Here is a 23,135-nt window from a genome sequence, read left to right as displayed (position 1 = left end):
AATCGATGTGTACCTTTGACTGTTCAGTTGTCGAAGTTCCTCGTCTATATTTAACTGATTGACGTAATACTGTTACAGATACTATTTCTGGGCTCGTTACTGGGTTCATTCGGTAACTGTACTGTGAGGGGCCTATGAGAATTCTAGGGACAACGTGTGTATCGGAAAAAAATAACTAGGCACTGAGTTATTAGCATTTTTGTAAAATGAAAGATTTGCGGTCATTGAACCTTTTACAATTCTTGTCGCTAACCAAAATCTTGCCGGAATAAAAAGACACATTCTTTAGGCAAAAGATATTAAAAACCGGCCAAGTGCGAGTCGGAATCGCACACGAAGGGTTCCGTACCATTATTGAGAAAATGAGCAAAGAAATCACGTTTTGTGTATGGGAGCCCCCCAAAATATTGTTTTAATCTAGATTTCAGTATTTGTTGTTATAGCGGCAACAGAAATACATCATCTGTGAATATTTCTAACTATTACGCTTCTACTACGGAACTATCACAGACGGACGGACGTACCGACGGACAGAGGAGCGAAAACAATAGGTTCCCGTTTTACCCTTTGGGTACGGACTACGGAGTCCTAAAAAGGAAAAACAAAATTACATTTGGTACAAACTTTAGCTTATTGCTTGGTGAATACTTTACATAATCAACATAATATTAACGAGTAAAACATAACCCTACTTCATAACAGTTGGTTAAAAATTAAATGTATCATTCGCATGTGTAAACTAAACTTTAAAGGTAAACTGTATTAATGATGGCGTCCAATAGTTTATGATTCCCTCGGGTTAAATAAACACGATGCCTATTTAGATAGGATTATAATCTACGAATTGTACCGTAGGGGCAGAAAATATTTTACCTGTGGAAAGACCCTATTTACTACACGCAGATATATTTTTGTGAACGTATAGCTGTAGAGCATTAAGTCAAAGTCAAATCATTTTGATCATTTTGATTTACAAGCGCTTGTGAACGTCAAAAATATAATTAAGTTAGATTCTAGTTGCCCATTCCAAAAGTAGCTTCCTATGGAGAAAAACGGGCAAGAAACTCCATGGTTACTCTTTTTAAAGACTAACTTTTTTATGGGCTAACTTTAAGCTGTCCCATAGTTTGTTAGGGCTCATAAATCAGTTAGGAGATGAATGGTAGCTCGCATATTATAACGATCTGTATCGACAGACTGACTAAGAAGTTTGATTGTTAAATACACAAACAGATTATTAAATTTTGAAGGTAATTGTGAATACAATTACCTTCAAAATTTAATAATCTGTTGGTCAACTATCAACCGACAGGTTTGTCTGCAGTGGCTCTTACTAGTAGTCAGTACTGTTAAAATGTTATGTGTTACAACAGTCCTGCATAACACCGGCATTATCCCAAGATGCACACTTGAATGCATACAACGATCATGACTGGTTATTGTCAACATAACATTGCATAGCTGTCTCAAAGGACTTTAGCATGTTCTTAGAGGAAAATAATGCAGAATAATAGGAATATTTTCAATTTTTTCTTTACAAAAAATCCTGGACTTCAACCATACATTCCCGAATCTAATTAATTCATAAATAAATAAATTCGACTAGTTATTGGAAATTGCACGAAAATTTCGCAAGCAACACAAAAATAAATTGTGCCAAAAGAAAAATATTGCGATCTTTCACGATAAAAGCAAAATAAACGGAATCGTTAATTATGTTCAATGAAAAGGAAGGAATGTTCGAATATGCGACAAAACGAACATAAATAAAACAGAATTATTTATTTATTAAGGGAATGAATAATTATGATCGACTGGGAAATCGACTGTGGTCTGTTTGAAGGTACCATTTACTTACTACGTTTTGAAATAATGTTTAAGTTATTGCTAGAATTAAACGAGTTGGTAGATTGTATAATTGCTCATCTCCAATATTAAACAGCTAGTAAGCGAAATCTTAAAAAAAATGTTCTTACACAAAGTCGACCAAATTATTTATTTGTATATGAATACAGTTAGGTACATGTACAATACACAAAAATACAAATCTGAAAATAGCTAGCCTCAGCTAAAAGCAACATTTCTCACCCAATAAGGAAACAATTTTGACTCCAAACACATCACAACCGATTGCACCTACATTACACAGTCTACCAAAACATTTATAGCGTTCCCAAAAGAAATATCCACTTTTAAATAGTCCAGCGTTTTCACAGGCCATTCGTGACAAACAGACATACATAATTCATGTTACAGTAACGTTTCAGGGCGATTAACCAAAGTATTAACAGCTGCATTAATGGCCAAATGGCCGAGAAATTTCGTAGGAACATCAAAAGAATTTCCATCACTTCATCGGAGATCAAACGCAAAGAAATAAATATGTATGGTTCTGTAGATAGACTTGACCAATGTTTATGTGGATTTGATGATATTTACTGACCGGAGTTTTGAGGTTTAGAAGTTAGGTTGGAAGTAACGTTTTACTTAATTAATGCTTAAAGTTTAGGCTTTTTACTCGATTGCGCGACGCAAAGGAGGGTAATGCTTTTAGTTGGACGTCCTTCTTCTTATTGCAATATTTCCTGTATTTTGTGAGACATTAATACGTTATTTTAAATATGGCCAATGCGTTATTCGTACTCTGCACTGCTTTAAAAAAATGTTTTAGGTACGTTTTTAATTTGCCGTTATAAATGACTCTTAAAACGATAATATTTATTACTAGCTTCTGTCAGCGGTTTCACCCACATTCCGTGGGAACTACTTTCCGTACCGGGATAAAAAGTAGCCTATAGCCTTCCTCGATAAATGGGCTATCTAACACTGAAAGAAATTTTCAAATCGGACCAGTAGTTCCTGAGATTAGCGCGTTCAAACAAACAAACAAACAAACAAACTCTTCAGCTTTATAATATGAGTATATATAAATGCCTCCTTTTTAACCATTAAGAATTTTTATACGTCTACCACATGAAATTTTGCTGTATACAAAAATATAATCCCCATCAAAAGTCCCGCATTCGAGCACAGAGTAATATTTTACGAGTGTTTACGTGATTTATTGGATAAGTAAGATTTGTTTTGCTCTTACGATACTTCAATTGATTCACAAATGTATATGTAATTTACTCTTGAAGTCAGAAATAAATCCTTTGCTGAGCGAAGATTTGGACTGTTAAACTAAAACAAAAACATACTTTCAACTGTTTGCTTCTTTTTCTTTACTAACCGACTCCGCAAAAAGGAGGAGATTCTCAATTCGTCGGGATTTTTGTTTTTTTTTTAATGTAAACGGATCACTCAAAGGACCGAATTGCAAAATTCTGAGCTAGCTATCTCTCTATTTTTTTTAGCCGGAACTGCCTCACTGCTGGGCAAAGGCCCCTCGATTTTGCGTCCTAATCTTTCGCGTGTTTCCACCAATAAGGGTTGTAGTTGTCCTATCTCTAAGAAACTTAAAACATGTTAGCCCTTAAAAATTAAACTGGCCTATTTTTCTTGGACGACCAAGAGATATTATGTCACGATTGTTATAAAAGTCTATTGTTTTGAACGCACGTAAAGAGGTCGTTGCCCGGAATAGTCGGCATAGTGGCGGTGTGCCAATATGAACGGAGTAAGGAAAGAGGAGCGGAGATGCCATAGTGAAGGTAGGTCAGGCGCCTTCTTCTAGGTCAAATACGTACAGTGAGCATGACGACGCGTTCAGGTTCTTTGAGACATCTGTCAACGAAATTATTGATATATTTATAAAAATTGTCGGGTCCAAAGAAGGCGTATAGAGCGAAGCCAGAATGTTCCTCATTCCCCGCAGAGATACCTCTAGAGCGGAGGTGCCAAAGAGATTTTCCGTTATGGCACCTCCACTAGTAATTTGGTTCTCCATGGCCAATATGAACGCGATCCATGTGTTACGCAATACGCAATTGTGGCATGCGGAATTGATAAGCTTTAGACGTTCTCAGGTATACTACGTCAGTATGCAAATGGCTTGAATTATGATTAGGAATTTGGTAGCTCCATTTGGTGAATTTCTTGGCACATTGTATGCAGGTAGCACACATATGTATAATATGTAGTACCTGCTGTATTACGCAGCAGTTTATGTCAGCAGGCAAATCAGACAGGTTAAAAAAAGTATGCTATTTTATTTTAATACCATTCTTCTCATGTCTCCTTAAAGTTTTTGAAAGAGTGCTGTCCTTGAGCAATCAATAAAAATCTTCAAGATTACTAAATTCAGTGCTCAAGATGTCAAATTGAAAACTTCTTCTTATCTACTTAACACACAATATTTAAAAGTTTTAATTAAACTTTTGAAGTATTTTAGCCGCTTAACTAAATAGTTGAGTCAAATGGCTTTCAGGTGATTAAAAAACTGGCCGTTAGTCACAGTTCACCTGTCTTCTATTAAACACCTTATTAATACCTAGGCCTGCTTACCGATCAGTCATATACATACATGGAAACTTTCACATTTACAATGTGAGTAGGATTGGTAACATTACCCTGCATTTATACTCCTAACAATAATAATAATGCCGGGAAACTTTTTCACACACGGTTCGGTTAGCCCCATGGTAAGTTATTAATTAACTTGTGTTATGGGTGCGAACGCAACTGATAAACTACATATACATATTTATAAATACATATTACAACACCCAGACCACGGCCAACAAGCATGCTCATCATACAAATGTCGACCGAACCGGGATTCGGACCTGGAACCTCAGTGTCGGCAGTCCAGCATGGTGACCATTGCGCCATCGAGGTCGTCAATAAAGTTAGGCTGAGGATAAAAACTGGTCTGTCTATTCGTTCTATGTCATACGTTGGGTTTAAGTGCGTTTTCGCATCAGTGGATTTTGAACCAGAGTTGGCACTCTTCGGTCATTCGATGACTGAGCTCTGTGTTGGCAGGTCATCCCTTTTAGGCCTTTGTTCAGGAATAGACCGGTTAAGTGACACTGTGGCAGGAATATGAATTGCTCAAAGAGGATCTAGATTGGCAAAGGGAATTCGTATGTAGATTTTTTATTGGAAATAAAAAATTGCTGTTCTAATATATAATGTTTTATTACCATATAATACTGTAATAACCAGTGTCAGATCAATCAAAAAATCAAATCTCAGAAACGATTTACTGGTTGTTACGATTACTCAATACTCAATACTCAATAACTTTATTGCATTCCATAATGTGTACAGGCTGGTGGGTAAAATTAAAAGAAACAATTATGGACCCTGTCGGGCACAGCAAAGTTAGTTTTTAGAGGAGAGGACGAAGAGCGCTTTTTAAACATATTAATATTGAATTAAATGTAGAAAATCTTATTATATTTAGATATTTGAGTAGGTATTATTTAGGTATAGGTATTATTACGAGTGCGAAGCGATGTTACATTGTCCACTTATAACGAGAAGGGCTTCAAGCTTCTTTTAATCTGGTGCGCAAAGAAGTTTTCATTGGTCGTGGCTTACAGCCATTTATCGAAAACAGCCACAGCGTTTTTCACAAAACAATTTTCACCAAGCTGTAGTAGATACTTTTACCGTATCATGCTTATTCATACGACGTTACAAGACAGTATGGCATTCTCAAGCCTAAGTTAGAATTTCGGTTGTTCCAGACATACAACTCAGTCCATTAATTGTTTAGACAGTTGAAATGTATTTAGTTGAGAATGCCTCAGGGTGAACGTTATGATCATTGAAATTGTGCTGAATAGAGAAACCTAATCTAGTTTCTATTAATAGTAATGTTTATTTTATGAGATGGACTTGTGGACTGTCTTAGCTTAGGAAAGTTTCGATTCCCGATATGGTCGGCTAGTACTATCGAGCCCTTTTTTGCCTGACCACTTGTAGTTTTTTTTAAACTTAAGTATTGTGACACTGCTGAATGAAAACCTTTTCAAAATTTCAAATATTAGGGTTTACGAAGCCTAGTCAAGGTCAACCAGGCGAAGAAACAGAGATATTTTTTTTTATAAGCACAGGTATCTATGCAGTAAGAACTCGCGACGGTTTATAATACATATCTTGGATAGAAAAAAATATGTTTCATGCTTTTTTTAGAAAATACAATTTTGTTCAAAATTTATTTTGGTAGTAGAACAAAATCTGTAATACGATTTATAGTTCAGAAACATTTTTCATGGCTTTGTAAGTAAATGTAGGTATTAAGATTGTGTGTGAACTCAAATCAGTGGAAGCTACTTATACGAATTATATCTGATAATCTTAATTAAGTAACTTATAGTACTCAGTGATGGTCAGTGCGTTGTGGCAACTGGTCGTGTATCATAACCGCTAATTACGTATTGCGTGACTCATTTGTTTATCAGTGAAGAGTGTTCGGGACTTGAGCCGTACGGCTCGGGGAACCGGTTTAGGCGAGCGATCGTGCGCTGCGATGAATGAATATGCCTTAAGTGCAGGCGAAATGAGTGATTCAGATTTATTAAATAAATGTGAGCAACAACTAAAGGAGTTAGGGGAGATGGAGGTGATAATTTCTGAGAGTGGAAAAAGTACAAATGAAGAAACACGGTTGGTGGAAAAGAGGAAGGAAAGAGAAGATGATTTTATTACTGTAGAGAGACGACACAAACGGTTATTGAGAGGGGATTCATTGGAAATAAGGGGGGGCTTACCTAAAGAAAGTGATGATGCTACAGACATATCTAATCATGAAGTTTGTGTTACATCGTTAGAAAGTCTTCCAAAACCAATAGCAATGGCAAAATTACTTCGCTCGGAAAACATAAAAGATGTTCTAAGAGTAAAATACAAGAGTTATAATAAAGTTCTAATACAATGTCAAAGAAAAGAAGACGCTAAAAAACTATTAGATAGTAAGAAATTAAAAGACATGGGTTTACGCTGTCAATTAATACAAGAAATGTCTGTATCATATGGAGTAGTTAAAGGAATCGACTTAGAATTAACTGAGGATGAACTTAAGAGTATCTTCAATTCAAATGTAGAAGTATTATCGGTCAAAAGATTGAAACGTCTAAGTACGGATGGTAAATGGGTAGACTGCGAAGCTGTGAGGATTTGCTTTAAAAGTAATGTATTACCAGAATTTATATACGCATATGATTGTCGATTCAAAGTCGAAGCCTACGTTTTCCCAGTAACACAATGTTCAGGGTGCTGGCAATTTGGTCACATTGTGAAGTATTGTCCGTCTAAAAAGGTACTATGCCCAAAGTGCGGAGGAAATCACGAGAACTGTGACACTAAAGAGTTCAAGTGTTTGAATTGCAAAGGTAATCACTTAGTGTTAGATAAGACATGCCCTATATTTGTAAAAGAAAAAACTATTCGAAAAATTATGAGTGATGAGCAAATTACCTACAGAAAAGCATTACAACGTTTCACTGAAACAAAAGAAAAAAGCCGTACAGAGACCTTTCAACAAGGAAACAATATCACACATATAAATACAGTCCGTTTAGCTGGGGTAGAAACTTACAGCTCAGTATTGAAAAGAGCGGGATATCAAGAACTGAGGTCACAGACACAGGAAGTAGTTCAAGACACAGATGAAAGCATTTCAGACCAATCCTATAGTTTAAATCGGACCTCTAAAAAGAAAGCAAACAGAACAAATCAAAGGAGAACCGAACCTCCAAGGGAACAGACGGAAGAACTTATGCTCCAAGGTAACCAGTCATCACAGAAGGAGAAGGATAATCCATCAAATAAGCCGAAAAAGCACCAGTTCCACTTTGAATGGAACAAGGTTTGGATGAAGATAAAAAGTGTATGCCTATCTGAGCGTAAATTTGAAGAAAAACTGTTAGATGTGTTGAAAATTATTGGTGAAGAAATTAAATCTTTTTTTGTTAGTATTCTATTTGGAGAAGAGGTCGCTGGCTACTTAAATTGCTTTAGTAATGGATAATCTACAAAAAATAACAAAGGTGAACATTTATCAATGGAACTCACAAAGTTTTCGACCAAAAATTATACCATTTTCAGAACTATTAATTAGGGAAAATATACATATTGCAATCATAAGCGAAACATGGTTTGATAGTGAGGTTGATGTTAACATTAGCGGCTTTAATTTGTATAGAAAAGACAGAGATGACGGTTACGGTGGTGTAGCGGTTCTTGTGCATAAATCTATCCAATCTCACCCAGTTTCCATTCATGTAATTAACAGCGGTATTGAGGCCATATGTGTTAAGATAGTCAATTGCAAAGATATAGAACACGTAGTATCAATTTACTGTCCTTCATCGGTGCAGACCCAAACATCTGACTGGGTAAGTGTATTTTCTCAATTTTCCAGGAAAACAATTATAGCCGGCGATTTCAATGGTCATCATACCAATTGGTCAACCAAATCAGATTTTAGAGGTACACAAATCTTAGATGCAGCGTTGGACAGTGATTTCATCTCTTTAAACAATGGTTTAGCGACGCGAGTAAAATTAGTTAGCGGAAACCTACAGCAAACTTCCCCAGATATTTCTTTTGTAACCGCGGACGTTGCAATAAAATTTAATTGGCAGGTTTTAAATGAAAATTTAGGGAGTGACCACCTTATAATTAAATTCTCAGCTCATTTAGCTACCATTACTCATATTATAAAGAAGTGGAATTTTAAAAATGCAAACTGGCCTCAATTTCAGCAGACAATTTCTGATAATGTTCATGAATTCTGTGAAACAACGGATGATAGCAATATTCAACAGATGTATAACTTTCTAATCAACCTTATCGAAGTTGCTGCTAATAAACATATCCCGCGAATAAAATGTAAGATTGAACCGACCGAAAAGTTTAAGCCGAAGAATTATTGGACACCGAAATTATCAGAGGTAGTTGCACAACGAAGGTTGGCCTTAAAAAGTTTTCGTAAAAACCCTACTCCCGAAAATCTGAGTAAATTAGAAACAAAAACTGTAGAATCGCAATCATTAATTAAAAAGGCAAGGTCTATAGGTTGGCAAGAGTTCTGTGATTCCATCGACGAAGTTACGTCGGTTTCTGAAATGTGGCGTCGTATGAGATGGATGAAAGGTTGTAAGAGACAACCATCATGTCCACCTGCGAATAAACAAATAGAGCTTTTACGATCTTTGACCCCGGATTATGTACCTAATTGTACACCCTGTTTTAACTCTAGAAATGATATGTTGGAAAGAGAATTCTCAATGCAAGAACTAAAGAAATGCCTTAAAAAAAAGGACTCGGCCCCTGGACATGATGGAATATCCTACTCAATGCTATATAACCTACCAGAAGCGGGAAAGAAATTTTTACTTAAGTTATTCAATTATATATTTAAATTTGGTATTGTCCCTTGCCAATGGCGAAACATTCAGATAATCCCTATACCTAAAAGTGGAAATGATTATAGCGGTAAACTTAGACCTATTTCATTAATATCGTGTATTTGTAAGACCTTTCATTTATTAATATGTAAGAGAATAGAATGGTATGTTGAAAAGAATAAGTTTCTTTCATTGCACACGGTAGGATTTAGAAAAGCGCAGTCTTGCGTGGATGCACTATCGCGCTTTGTTTCGTACATCCAAGTTGGATTCTCTAAAAATATCCCCACAGTCGCATGCTTTCTGGATATCGAAAATGCTTATAATAATGTGTCTATCGAAGCAGTCACAAAGATTTTAGATGATCTACAGGTTGGGGCTAAGTTTTGTACCTATCTTTGGAACTTTATGAGTGAAAGACACTTGGAAATTAAATCACTCAACAACGAAGGTTTAGAACCTAGGTGGACCAATAGAGGATTAGCACAGGGAGATCCAATATCTCCTTTGTTGTTTAATTTAGTCACATACCAAGTATGTAATAAATTACATAACGTTTTTGCCGTTCAGTACGCGGATGACTTTGTCATTTATATTAGTGACAAAAAAATTGAGAAGTGCGAGCGACTTTTGCAAGAAAACATAAATTGCTTGGTGGCGTTGCTGGGTGAGATTGGATTAACTTTATCTCCTACAAAATCTAATTACTGCATTTTTAGTAGAGGGCGAAGGAGGGTATTACCATGTCTGAAGATATATGACGAACCATTGTCTACGGTTGAATGTGTTAGGTATCTGGGAGTATGGTTGGATAGAAGTTTGTATTGGAGAAAACATATAAACGAGACTATTGCCAAATGTTCAAAGTATTTAAATTTATTAAAGATACTAGCCGGTAGTACCTGGGGGGTGCACACTAAACATTTACGCAAGTTATATATTTCATTAATAAGGAGTCGAATTGACTATGGATCCTTTTTATATGATTCAAGTGCAAATACAAATGTAGCCAAGTTAGATAGATTTCAAAATCAAGCTCTTAGAGTGATAGGGGGTTTTATTAAAAGTTCACCGATCCACGTAATGGAAAGTGAATTGCAACTGGTTCCATTATTTCTGAGGCGGCAATATCTTGCTTATAAATATATGTTAAAAGTAATATCTTGGTCTATTAATTCAAGTAAACACATCATTTCAGACTTGAGTTCGCATATTCATGAGCCCTATTGGTCAAGTAAGAAGAAACCTTTGCTCGCTACTACTTTTAAGGATTTGGATCAACTTCAGATAGCATCTTCAGACGTTTCAAAAATGTTCACCCTTGATATATGGGTATCGGCCATTCATACGGAAGATACCGTTCAATGTAGTTTGGAGTGTATTACGCAACCAAAAAAGGATTATAATCCTATCTTATTGTTAGCAGAGGTGGTGTCCGAATTAGCCTCCAAATATTATGATTGGTGTAAGATATTCACGGATGGTTCAAAAACTGATTGCGGGGGGGGAGCCGCCTTTTATTGCCAAAGCTTGGGAGAGAAATGTGAGTTTAAAATTGTTGCCAAAGTGTCCATCATGACCCTGGAACTCATTGCGATTTATCAAGCAATACTTTATGCAGTTGAGAAAAAAATCAGCAAAATTGTAGTTTTTACTGACAGTAAAAGCGCTTTACAGCACGTGGCTCGATGCACCTCTGGTAGCAGAGGAACATCGATAGCCTACGATATTCTCAGATGGATACATTATCTGAAGGAAAATAATGTAGATATCATATTGCAGTGGGTTCCAGCGCATGTCGGGCTTCGGGGCAACGAGGAGGCTGACATCTTATCGAAAAGAGCGGTAGATTCAGGCATAGAAATACCGTACCTACCAGATTATTGGGAATATATTCCCAGATTTAAGAATATATGCCACACTAAATGGAAGCATCATTATGATGAGATTTCTAGAGAGAAAGGGATATGGTACAAGGTCATACAAAGTGAGCCTCCTCGTGTGCCTTGGTTTGATGATATTGATCTCAATAGAAACTATGTAAAGTTAGCTTTAAGATTACGATCGGGGCATTTTCCATCAGCAAAATTTGGTTATCTCATGGGAAAAGTTACATCCCCTAACTGTGTAACATGTAACAAAATTGAAGATATACTTCATTTGCTGATGGAGTGTGTAAGAAACCAAGATGAGAGGGAATCATTAATCGAAGAGTTCAAATTGAATATTTTTGATGTCGGGTTAGTACAGACAATTTTGTCAAGTCCCAAATCGGCTTTGGCTAAAAGACTAAGTGAATTAGCAAAACCAAATAATTAATAATTCCATCTCATTTAAATTAATTAGTGTTTTGTGTCAATAGAATTTAGAGGGTACGATGGGGTTGATATATCCATGTGGATAAAAACCCCGAATTAAATAAATAAATTAAAAAAAAAAAAAAAAAACTTATAGTACTAATAGCTATTAGTGGAATAATGTGCGATAATTAGTAGGACAATATAATTATTAACGGTCAATGAAGTCAGATTATAATGTTGGAAGCAATCTTGATTGATAACTGGCATATGTTAGCTAATATGGTTTTGTGGTTCAAATCTTAATTAGTTATGTGGGTAAGCACAGTTTTAGATGAGCACCTGTTAATTTTTTTGCATCCCAAAAGATAATATTTTTAGTAACCCTAACTAAATTCAATATTTCATGAATTATCTTTCTGATACCACAAGACTGTATTTACGTAATATACGTTAGAAGCAACACAGCGTAAAAATATCGTAATTCACTTAAACAAGGTAACAAGATAAGGTTTCAGAGATACAGCCTTCAAAGTACACCTCAAAAGATCACGTTTTCAATACCTCTTGTTAATCCAATTTTCATTAAACCTACAAGAAAATTGAACAATATTCCGCCTTTCAGTAACAGGACACCTGGGTCTACGAACGAAAAAAAATATTGCGCAAAAAAAAAACTAAATTCTAGCTTTTCCTAACTTTACAAGAGGGTCATATAAAAGTCAGGAGGAGAGGTTATTTGGGCTCTGCGGTATACCGCCTTAATAAACATGAATCAGTTGCCCCTAAGCAAAGCTTCGCAGTATTTTGATAGAGGGCAGCACCGAGCCTCGCTTGAAGACTCACTAGAGACTACGCAAGAGGAAATTTCTTGAAAATCCTTGTGATTTTATGACAATGTTACGACATTCCTATGTTGATCTGGTTTAAAGCGTGCCTCATATTCTTGCTTCGGAATTGTCACTGGGAGTTATTGCTGGCTCCGAATTGAAAAAATACTTCAATTATATTTATATCAGAACGGCTTTTATTATTTTAAGGATTAAATTGTCTCCATTTAACGTTTTATTGTAATTTACTTTTAAAATAACTCATAATTAGTCACAAAAATTATGAGAAAATAATATGATCGTTGGTAGAAACAAATAGAAAGTAGGGTAAATATTATTCATATCAAAAAGTTTTAATACGATTTAATCGAGTCTCACGCAAATCTAAGTACTATAATTCAATTTCACCCACTATTGAACCTACGGCTTTAAACGAGATTCTTAATAAAACCAGATCAATTGCAATTCTTCAAGAAAAACGCAATTTACTTTGATTAGCTCCACAGCCGTCATTTTGATTTAACAAAGGCACCCCTTACAAATCGAGTTAGATTTTTTCTTCATTCCACATAATTGTATTATTCGATATTCTTCAGATGTCACCATTATTTAATTAAGAATTTTCCAGATATTTCTATGAAAAGAGTGTTTTCGTATTCTTTGTTTTGTGTGTATTTTATTTGTATTTCAAAATTTTTGACACAGTTGAGGAATAAGAAAGCAGATCCTTATAAAAAATTCAATGCAGATACAAGAAAAGTAAAATTAAATAAATTGAAAGTCAATAAAGTCAACTTTGTAACCATTAGCAAAACCATTTAAAATGTTCACTCGGCCTGATACCGGCTAAATATCTGATCTTTGCAATGTATGTACTACGAATTATCTTCATACTGATTTATGAACCTAAACAAACTATCAGCCTACTAAAAGTTTGCAGTGTGTACTGTAAATGTTCGCATCTATTCAAAAATTCTTAACTTCACAAGACCACGACATCTGTCTTCAAATAAAAGAAAAAAAATATATCCAAAAATACATTTCGGTTCCATATTTAACTTCTAAACAGTCTAAGAATGCCTCTCACATGATAATATGATTGTAAATATAACCACATTCAGGGTTTTTCGAAGTTTTTCCTGCCGTCTTACTGGTTAAGCTGTGGTGATCAATCACGGGCCACATTTGAGGTATATTCGTGTACTCTATGTTGCCAGATTGCACGATAACTCAAGACCTACGTGCTAGAGGTACCTGTTTAGTTTTAGTGATATATTTATAAGTGTAGGTTAAGGTTTTATTTATCTAAAAATAGCTGGGTAGATTCTGTGATCCATTTTCAGGATTCTTTCACTGTATTTTTATTAATAGAGATTGAATGAAATGTTAGTCATCCAAAGTCGTAAATATGACTTGTCCAAAACATTCCACATTCCGAATAAAAACATAATATTTCCTTCATCATCCTCCGAGCCTTTTCCCAATCATGTTGGGGTCGGCTTCCAGTCTAACCGGATTCAGCTGAGTACCAGTGCTTTACAAGAAGCGACTGCCTATCTGACCTCCTCAACCCAGTTACCCGGGCAACCCGATACCCCTTGGTTAGACTAGTGTCAGACTTACTGGCTTCTGACTACCCGTAACGACTGCCAAAGATGTTCAATGACAGCCGGGACCTACAGTTTAACGTGCCATCCGAAACACAGCCAATGGTGTCTAAGATATACTTAGAAAGTACATACAAACTTAGAAAAGTTGCATTTGTACTTGCCTGACATAATATTTTCTTCATATTCTAAAAACCCCAATTCCTTTCTCAAACTCGTTAAGTCTAGCTAATGAAACATTCTGAGCATCTTACAGTATGTTTAGTTTCCTAAAACTTCAATGGAGAGAAAATTCCATATTCATTCAATACGTACACGAATTCCACTTGGCATGTTTGCATAAACCACAGTTCTCACGAAAGGTGCTTCTATCTAGGAATTTGCTCTAAGAATCTTAGTTCTGTATTCAATAAACTATTCCTTACACCTACGTCTGAAGTTTGTGGAATACCTCCAAGTATCGCGGTAGATCCGTTAAGTAACTGTGTATCAGAATTCATGATATTTCCTTGAAGAGAACCACAATGTTCTGTATTCAATAAACCAGATGCTTCCCAAGAATTTCTTGAAAGCACTTGAATAGAATAGTTAGTTACAGCCTATTTATCGTCCCACTGCTGGGCACAGGCCTCCTCTCACACGGAGAAGGATTGAGCATTAATCACCACGCTTGCTCAATGCGGGTTGGTGATTTCAGACTATATTATAGTCCAGGTTTCCTCAAGATGTTTTCCTTCACCTTTTTATCAGCCATTGGTGTCTAAGATATACTAAGAAAGTACATACAAACTTAGAAAAGTTGCATTGGTACTTGCCTGACCTGGATTCGAACCCGCGCGAACATTCTTGAATAGAATACTCAGATACAATATAATGTGGAATATCATAAACTGAAGGCATAAGTTTATATAGTTAGATCCGCCACTTTATTAAACTGCTGACTAGTAGATAAATGGATTTGCGTATGTTTGGTCAAGCAAATAGCTACAGATTTTTGGGTAATTGTGACTTTTAAATTTTTGGCTCTTGGCGGTGCCTGAGAATATTTTACCTTTACAAGATCTTTATTAGAACTTCAAAAATAGTTTTTATGACTAAGACAATTGACTGACACTGTAAATTATTATAAATTCGGATTCGATCATTATTACGCAACGGTAAAGAAGCCCGTTTTTAAAGATGCGGAGGTTTTCTCACTATGCTAAAAAAGAATTATATCCTTATCTATATATTTACATAGTGACTGCAGTACCGATTAGACTCACTATCCACCCACACATTACTTGAATTCTCTCTCCGATCTGCCCACATATTATTGAGCTGGGAGCCTCTCAAACTACGAGTAGGAAATACAATAAAGACTCAAGTAAGTGTAGTACCCAAGCTCTAGAAGTCTAATGGTTTTATGTATATTATTTTCTGAACTTTATTATGCTCCAACTATGAACAATGAACATAACCAGCATATTCCAATGAATACAATTCTAGTTTTATTCGTTGCTCGATGGGTGGGCTATTTAACACAGATTTTTTTCAAATTGGTCCAGTTTCTCCTGAGATGAAAGCAAACAAACTATTCGTTCGTCAAAACCTTTTGATCAAAGCTGCATTGATCGTATATTTTCGCGTGTGTTTATTACATTTTACATATAATATGTATACTTCCTTTTATATGTCATGATGAGACAACATAACCAATATGTACATCAATAATGCACTTTGTTTTTTATTTAAGTTTTGTTCAGTGTTGCATTTTAAAGCACAACGACAATAAATAAAATAAAACATACAAACATCTCCCCATTAATTGCTCATCTTTGTTTATTTAATTCGATCGAACATTCAAAAGCTGATTGTTTACAATGCGAAAACAAAGTTAATTTCTCTTTACCTTTTCCTGAAACGAATCATTCGATCGTTAATAATGTAAAAGTAATAAGCCTTTAACATACGTTGATTGGCAGACAGGCTTTATGAAACGTCCAATACATCAGTTTTCAGCTGAAAACGTGCGTACTGCGCGCACAAATTTTAATTGCCATCAATCTAGAGTTCCATAACAGTTGACATGGTCCTGATCTCGATTCTTTGATTAAAATATACGCTAAACGTTTGTGTATATGACGTTATGAAAGAAATCATCATCATCATCTTTGTCCTATTATTGGGCACAGGCGTTCTCTCACACGGAGAAGAATTGAGGGTTAATCACCAGGCTTGCGCAGTGCGGGTTGGTGATTTCAGACATTATAAGTCCAGGTTCCCTCAAAATGTTTTCTTTCAGCTTTAATCAGTCATTAGTGTCCAAGAAACACTTAAAAGACAACAAACAAAAAGGAAGTAAATTATGGCCAGTACAAATGAGAGCCGCTACACCACTTCATAGTTCATATTTTTGCAAACAAAAGACATGGATAAAACCTATCTGAGCCTTATCTTTTACAAGACTTTTAGCGTATAAGACGCAAGATCTCAAGTCCATCTAAATGCTTTACAATTTTCAACAAGGCAACCAATAACTGGTTCATTTCATTTACTCTAACCGATTACTATTTCATTCAACGGAACCATTCGCGTAAAGGTAAACACCAAACATACAGTTGTTTATTCGTCCGAGTTCCTGAGATGAAGGTCGGGTCGTGAACCTACTTCTTACTCGATCAAGGCAAGGAGTATGTTGTATACATTTGTCTGTGTATATAGGTACGATGTATGTGTGCTAGTGTGCATGCATAAAATGTTCGTATACAGAATGGTTGAGAAATTCAACGTGAATAAAACGGACAGGGGTGATATCTTATGTTGGTTTGGTTGATATCTTATTTTGAAGAGGCGAGGAACCAAAGCAGTAGCATTCTTAGGGATTTTTGTTAATTAGTTTAATTATTTTAAAAATATACAGCAATTTTTCTGCAGCTACAATAAAATTATGAAAATAGATTTTAAAACGAAGCAAAATAAAAATAAAATACAGGAATTACGGACGAGGAGATTAATTGTTTGTTGAAACTTTTCACATACTAAAAAAAGTGGGTAAACATCCAAAAAGTTCCAAAAATTAACTAGATTGTAATGTACAATTAATATAAAATATTTGATGCATTATATTAGTTTTAAGTTGTATATATAAATAAGGCTATTTTAACTTTATTTTTTAATCAATGTAATTATTCAGAAATAAAATTTGAATAAGTTGCTATTAAAAAAATATATGTATATAAAATATTTAGCTCGTACTCGACTTTGATTTCGTACTCGATTTTGACACCGCCTGTATACACTCCTAGTAATACATCTGTATATTTTTATAGATCGCATTATTATCGAGTGATCTTCACATCAAAGGGGTGAGGGTATTTTTCTGTGGATGAAGCCATAAACTTGTTATTACTTGCATTGTTTATGTAAGAAGTGGAGGGGATGGGATAGCGTGTTTTTCGAAACATACAACTTTTGTTATACTGTAGCCCGTTCACAGAGACCGTGGAAGCACAGCTTAAGCTTGAAAAGTGCGATTTATTTCAAACTGTTTACTAATCCATCATACTGTTTGTTTGTGCGCGCTAATCACAGAAACTACTGAACCGATTTGAACAATTCTGGTAGTGTTAGATAGCCAATTTTATAGAGACAGCCTGTAGCTTGCTTTTACCAGGGGGTGAAAGTGAAACCGCTGAGAGAAGCTAGTAAGGTACATTTCGTTTAAGGTCAAATTAAAACATTAAAATAATAGTCATGTCTCATGGCAATAATAATACTTGGACGAAACCTTGAATAAGCAATATTTTTTCGACAAGAGGCTGTTGAAATAACAACTTTTACTTAAAGGAAACGACATTTTAAGTAAAGAAAAGATAAAGACGCATTTAATAATCTTTTTCCTTTTAAAAGAAACTGACTGTGCTAACATAAAAATGTTTGGAAGTGACGAATTTTGCAAAAGTTGGTACGTCTATACTACAGTCTGAAACAATATTTACTATTACTAAATTAGATTTTGTAATCCATTAGTTATAACATACCTATATAAGTATGGTTATTAACTAAAAACCTTACACGTCAAAATTGATAAACCGATAAAGAACAAATTCGGTAAGGATCGTTTTTACCAAGATATCAAGATACTCGTGGAACTAAGACAAATAGTTTCTGTCATGTATAGTATTAACATCAGTTTAGAATAAACTTCGTGCCCACATACTTGGTAAGGCGGATCACACACTGTCACGCTTTGGTGCGCGGGAAGACGCGTAAACTAACGATTCGTCAGTTTGTTTTCAGTATTGAGTAGGTAAAACTCATGTGAAATCGTGATTTTGTAACCACTGGCCAAAAAATAAAATTCCGCTTATTTTTAATGGTGACGCGTCATTTATCTTTCAAAAAATCAAAATCAAAATCAAAAGTCATTTATTCAAAGTAGGCTGAAAATCAGCACTTTTCGAACGTCAAAACAAAAGACAGCCCCCAAAACGCCCGCCCTTCACCACTTCCTATGTGTTTTTGCTGGGAAGAAGAAGTGGTGGAACAAACTCCCCAGCAACACAATTCTGTCTGAATGGTTTGAAGAACCGTATACAAATATTTAAATATCACTATACAACATTGTATACATAAATTTGTATATAAAATCAATTTAAATACTTAATCATGTTGGCTAGTACACACCTTACCCATACCTATTACTCAAGCAGTTACAAAAGAAATTTAATAAAAAAAGAGTGAAAAATATAAAAAAATATAATGCCTCCATTTAGTGAAGATAGATATAGTTTAGGGCGTACCCACCGACATGTCAAACAGTTTTTATGAAAAAAATTAAATAAATAACAACATAAACAATGAAAACGGTGAACTAGGACTACCGTTCAAACCAAAAGTTATATATATTAGGTATATTACGGGTGTACAAATATGTAGTCAGCAAGACGACCTGGTACCACAAGCAGCACCCGTTCACGAGCATAACGCGAGGATCAGCCATCGCCCCCCTCGCACATTTTTGAGGGAGGGAGGCAACCCGACCACCGACGCTACCGCAAGCAATACCGTCAAAGGGAGCATGACGACTTGCAGCTACACGACAAGGAAACAGTTAATACTAATAGATTCGCAGTCGCTAGTAGACCATTTACAAAATTAAGAAACAACTGGTAATTTGTCAGTATAAATAAAAAGAAAAATGTCACGTATAAAATAATATAAATCACATCAACTTATAATGATAACTTTTGAAGCTGTCCAGTGTTTAACATGAGGACCAACTATTTTTATCGTTTATGTAGTCATTAACTGTATAATAAGCTTTCTTCGACAGAATAGATTTGACCTGCACTTTAAATTTATCAAAAGGCAATTCTAAAAACGACTGAGGAAGTTTATTATAAAATCGAATACCAAGCCCCATAAATGTTCCATGTACCTTGTGAAGCCTGTGAATGGGTACGCACAGTTTATGTTTGTTCCTAGTGTTGATACTGTGGACATCACTTTTCTTGGTGTAGTGATGAATATTCTGTCTAATGTATAATATGTTAGCAAGGATGAATTGCGATGCCACAGTAAGGATACCTATTTCTTTAAAAAGTTCCCTTAAGGAATGCCTGCTACCTAACTTATATATTGCACGAACAGCTCGTTTCTGTAATACGAAAATGTTTTCTATATCTGCAGCTTTGCCCCACAGTAGAATACCGTAGGACATAACGCAATGAAAGTAACTAAAATAGACTAGTCGAGCTGTGTCTACGTCAGTGAATTGTCTTACTTTTCTGACGGCGTAGGCAGCAGAACTAAGCCTACCCGCGAGGCTAGATATATGTGAGCCCCACTGTAGCTTTGCATCAACTGTTATTCCCAGAAACACTGTTGACTTCACAGTTTCAAGAACTTCATTATTTAGGATAATATTAGGTCCTAAGTGTTTTACATTAGGCAAGGTGAACTTAACACATTTGGTTTTTTTAGCATTAAGAACTAAATTATTTGTTGTAAACCAGTGAGTAACTAAGGAGAGTGCATTGTTCACGTCATCAAATTGCTCTCTATTCCTATCAACTTTGAAAATGAGAGATGTATCATCTGCAAATAATACTACATCACATATATTTTTCAGATGGAATGGTAAATCATTTATATACACTAAGAATAAGAAAGGACCTAGAATAGAACCCTGCGGCACGCCCAATTGAACTGGTAGGCCTGAAGATTTGACACCGTTGATGTCTACGCATTGCAATCTATGATTTAAATATGATTCTATGACGTTTAAAGCTCCGTTTTGAACGCCGTAATAACGTAACTTGCGTAAAAGTGTGTCATGTTGAACGCAATCAAAAGCTTTGGAGAGGTCGCAAAAGACTCCAATTGCGTTTTGAGAGTTTTCCCATGCATTAAAAATATGTTTTAAAAGAGCAACACCAGCATCGGTAGTCGAACGACCTCTAGTAAAGCCATATTGTTCGCTATGGAGGAGGCAATTTACATTAAAATAACTGAGCAACTGCTTGAGTATTAACTTTTCAAATATTTTACTAAACGCAGGTAGAATTGAAATTGGTCTAAAATTACCAATATCCGACTTGGTTCCTGATTTAAATAAGGGAACGACTTTACTTTGTTTCATGAGGTCGGGAAACACCCGCATCAACGCATTTATTGAATGTAACAGCTAGATAAGGAGCAACAATGTCAATGATATTACTTAAAAGTTTAGTGGAAATACCCCAGTAATCACCGGTGTTTTTTGACTTAAGAGTTTTGAAGGCATTGATGACGTCATGCGGTGTTACATGCTTAAACTTGAACAAGAAGTCACACTTGGGTACACTACTACGCAAAAGCTTCTCAGCATCAGTCGAAGAAGAATTTAAGGAGCGAGTTGTAGCTATGGGTATATCGGCAAAGAACTCGTTAAAGGCTTTTGCTACGTCGTCCGCATGACTAACAAGTTTGTTATCGACTAGGATCTCAAACTTCTTTTCATGACTGACCGATTTACCAGTTTCGTTATTTATTATTTTCCATGTAGTTTTAACTTTGTTATTAGACTTTTTAATTGTGTCGCTTATGAATCTAGATTTTGCCATATTACAAACCTTTTTGAATAATTTAGAATATTGCTTAACATAACTAACAAACGCATCATCAAATTGATACGTTTTTATTTCATATAGCTCATACAGCCTCGCTCTACTTTTATAAATACCTGTCGTGGCCCATTGATTAAAGTTAGCCGAGGTACTTTTAATTTCCAAAGTTTTAGTTTTAAATGTCGAATCAAATTCTTTCTGAACAATCCTGAAAAGTGATCCATAGATGGCATTAGGATCCTCGTTGTTAATAATTTTGGGATTTATTTTTTTAGCTACATTACATTTAAATCTGTTACAACGACTAGCTGAATGGGGCCTGCATTCATTTATCATGCATGATTTGTATCCTGATAAGACTTAAATGGATAAACCAATTTCAATGCGGTTCGATTAAAAGCTTAAGTAAACATCATGGTTTTCATGATTCCGTTTATAAGATACCTAATTATGATTTGTTTAAAATTAAGCTTAAAACTACCTTCTTCATTTTCAGAATTTTCATTGCCATTCAGTGTGGCAATGCGAATGAGTTTTTACTATGCTTATTTGTAATTTCTCTTTTTTATTTCTTCAAATATTTTTTGTAGTTTTATATTGTTACTGGAAATATTAAATCCCACCCAAAACAAAAATGTGAAAGACTGCCAAGTTCGATAATATGGGAATGCTTCGCCTATAAAAGAAGTGAAATCTGTATAAGAACCAAGTTCCATACACATACCTCAGTTAAAAATAGTTACTTTTTAATGATGTTACTTGGCAAGTTTTCATACACCTTGTTATAAACCTACTAAACGCAATGAATCAAGTATTTAATTTTCTATTAAAACTTGCCAAGTAACATCATTAAAAAGTAACTATTTTTAACTGAGGTATGTGTATGGAACTTGGTTCTTATACAGATCTCACTTCTTTTATAGGCGAAGCATTCCCATATTATCGAACTTGGCAGTCTTTCACATTTTTGTTTTGGGTGGGATTTCATTTATTTTTGTAAGGTTGTTTATTTTATTTTTTTCTTATGATGAAGTTAGTTAAATAAATGTCTCATTTATACTATCTTTTAGATTTTTTAATATGCACTATGTTTCTTACAAAGAAATGAACTAGATTAACTAAATGGACTAGATTTGACATGACATGTTATCATATATTATGTTCGTGGATCAAAGTTACACATTCGTTATTTTCGAAAGTGATTCACACTTGGCCGTTTTCAGATTTTTACTTTACTTTGACTAAATACAAACCTTTGTACCATTCGAAGATATATTATATAAATATAGATAAATTTAGTTCGTTTTAGTTCCTTAGGGGTATAAATTTACACCGGGTATAAAACACCTTCATTATTTTGAAACCGACTCACACTTGGCCATTTTCAGATTTTTCCCTTTACCTTGACATAAAGACCTACCTCCATGCCAAATTTCAAGTCAATACGACCATTGGAAGTGGTCTAGGTTTTTGATGAGTGAGTCAGTGAATCAGTCAGTCAGTGAGTGTATAGTAAAAATAGCGATTTTCTGACGTCAATATCTCAAGACCTACAATAGGTATATTAATGAAATTTTGTATTTTAGATAAGTGAAGGGGTCTCAATAGATACTAGAAATTTGATATGCGTAAATAAAATAGATTTTGAGTTACAGGGGGGTCGAATTTGGCCCGAAATGGTTCGTGTAATATAACCCACGGCCGGTGTGTCGCTTTTTTTGCTCGAACTTGGCGGACACACTGCCGTGTGTCTAGATAAATGAGATAATTGATAGCTTTAAACTATTGTCTGAATCACTCCAGTCAACTTTTATACGCGGCTCCACATACCGTAGCTTAGACGTTAGTGTGTGTCTCACCTTAGAAGGTATGTTCTTGGTATGCATGTAGTACAAGTATGTAAGTCAAGTTTACACCGTCTAACAAAGTTAGCTCACCACTCCGAACTGTTATGTAGCTAAACTTAGTGCGGTATGGACTTAGTTAAGTATTGCGAAGATGACATATA

The 23,135-nt window shown here is 35.2% G+C and overlaps 1 protein-coding gene across 1 annotated transcript in view; it reads left to right on the top strand.

The window, feature by feature from the left end:
- Positions 1-23,135, top strand: part of LOC110381537 (leucine-rich repeat-containing protein 24) — a 70,210-nt gene that overhangs the window by 32,588 nt on the left and 14,487 nt on the right. The gene's annotated exons all lie outside the window — the stretch shown is intronic.

This window comes from Helicoverpa armigera, chromosome 19 (assembly GCF_030705265.1).
Source record: "Helicoverpa armigera isolate CAAS_96S chromosome 19, ASM3070526v1, whole genome shotgun sequence".
In the NCBI taxonomy this organism is placed as follows: Eukaryota; Metazoa; Arthropoda; class Insecta; order Lepidoptera; family Noctuidae; genus Helicoverpa; species Helicoverpa armigera.
This window is presented reverse-complemented; position numbering and strand designations above follow the sequence as displayed.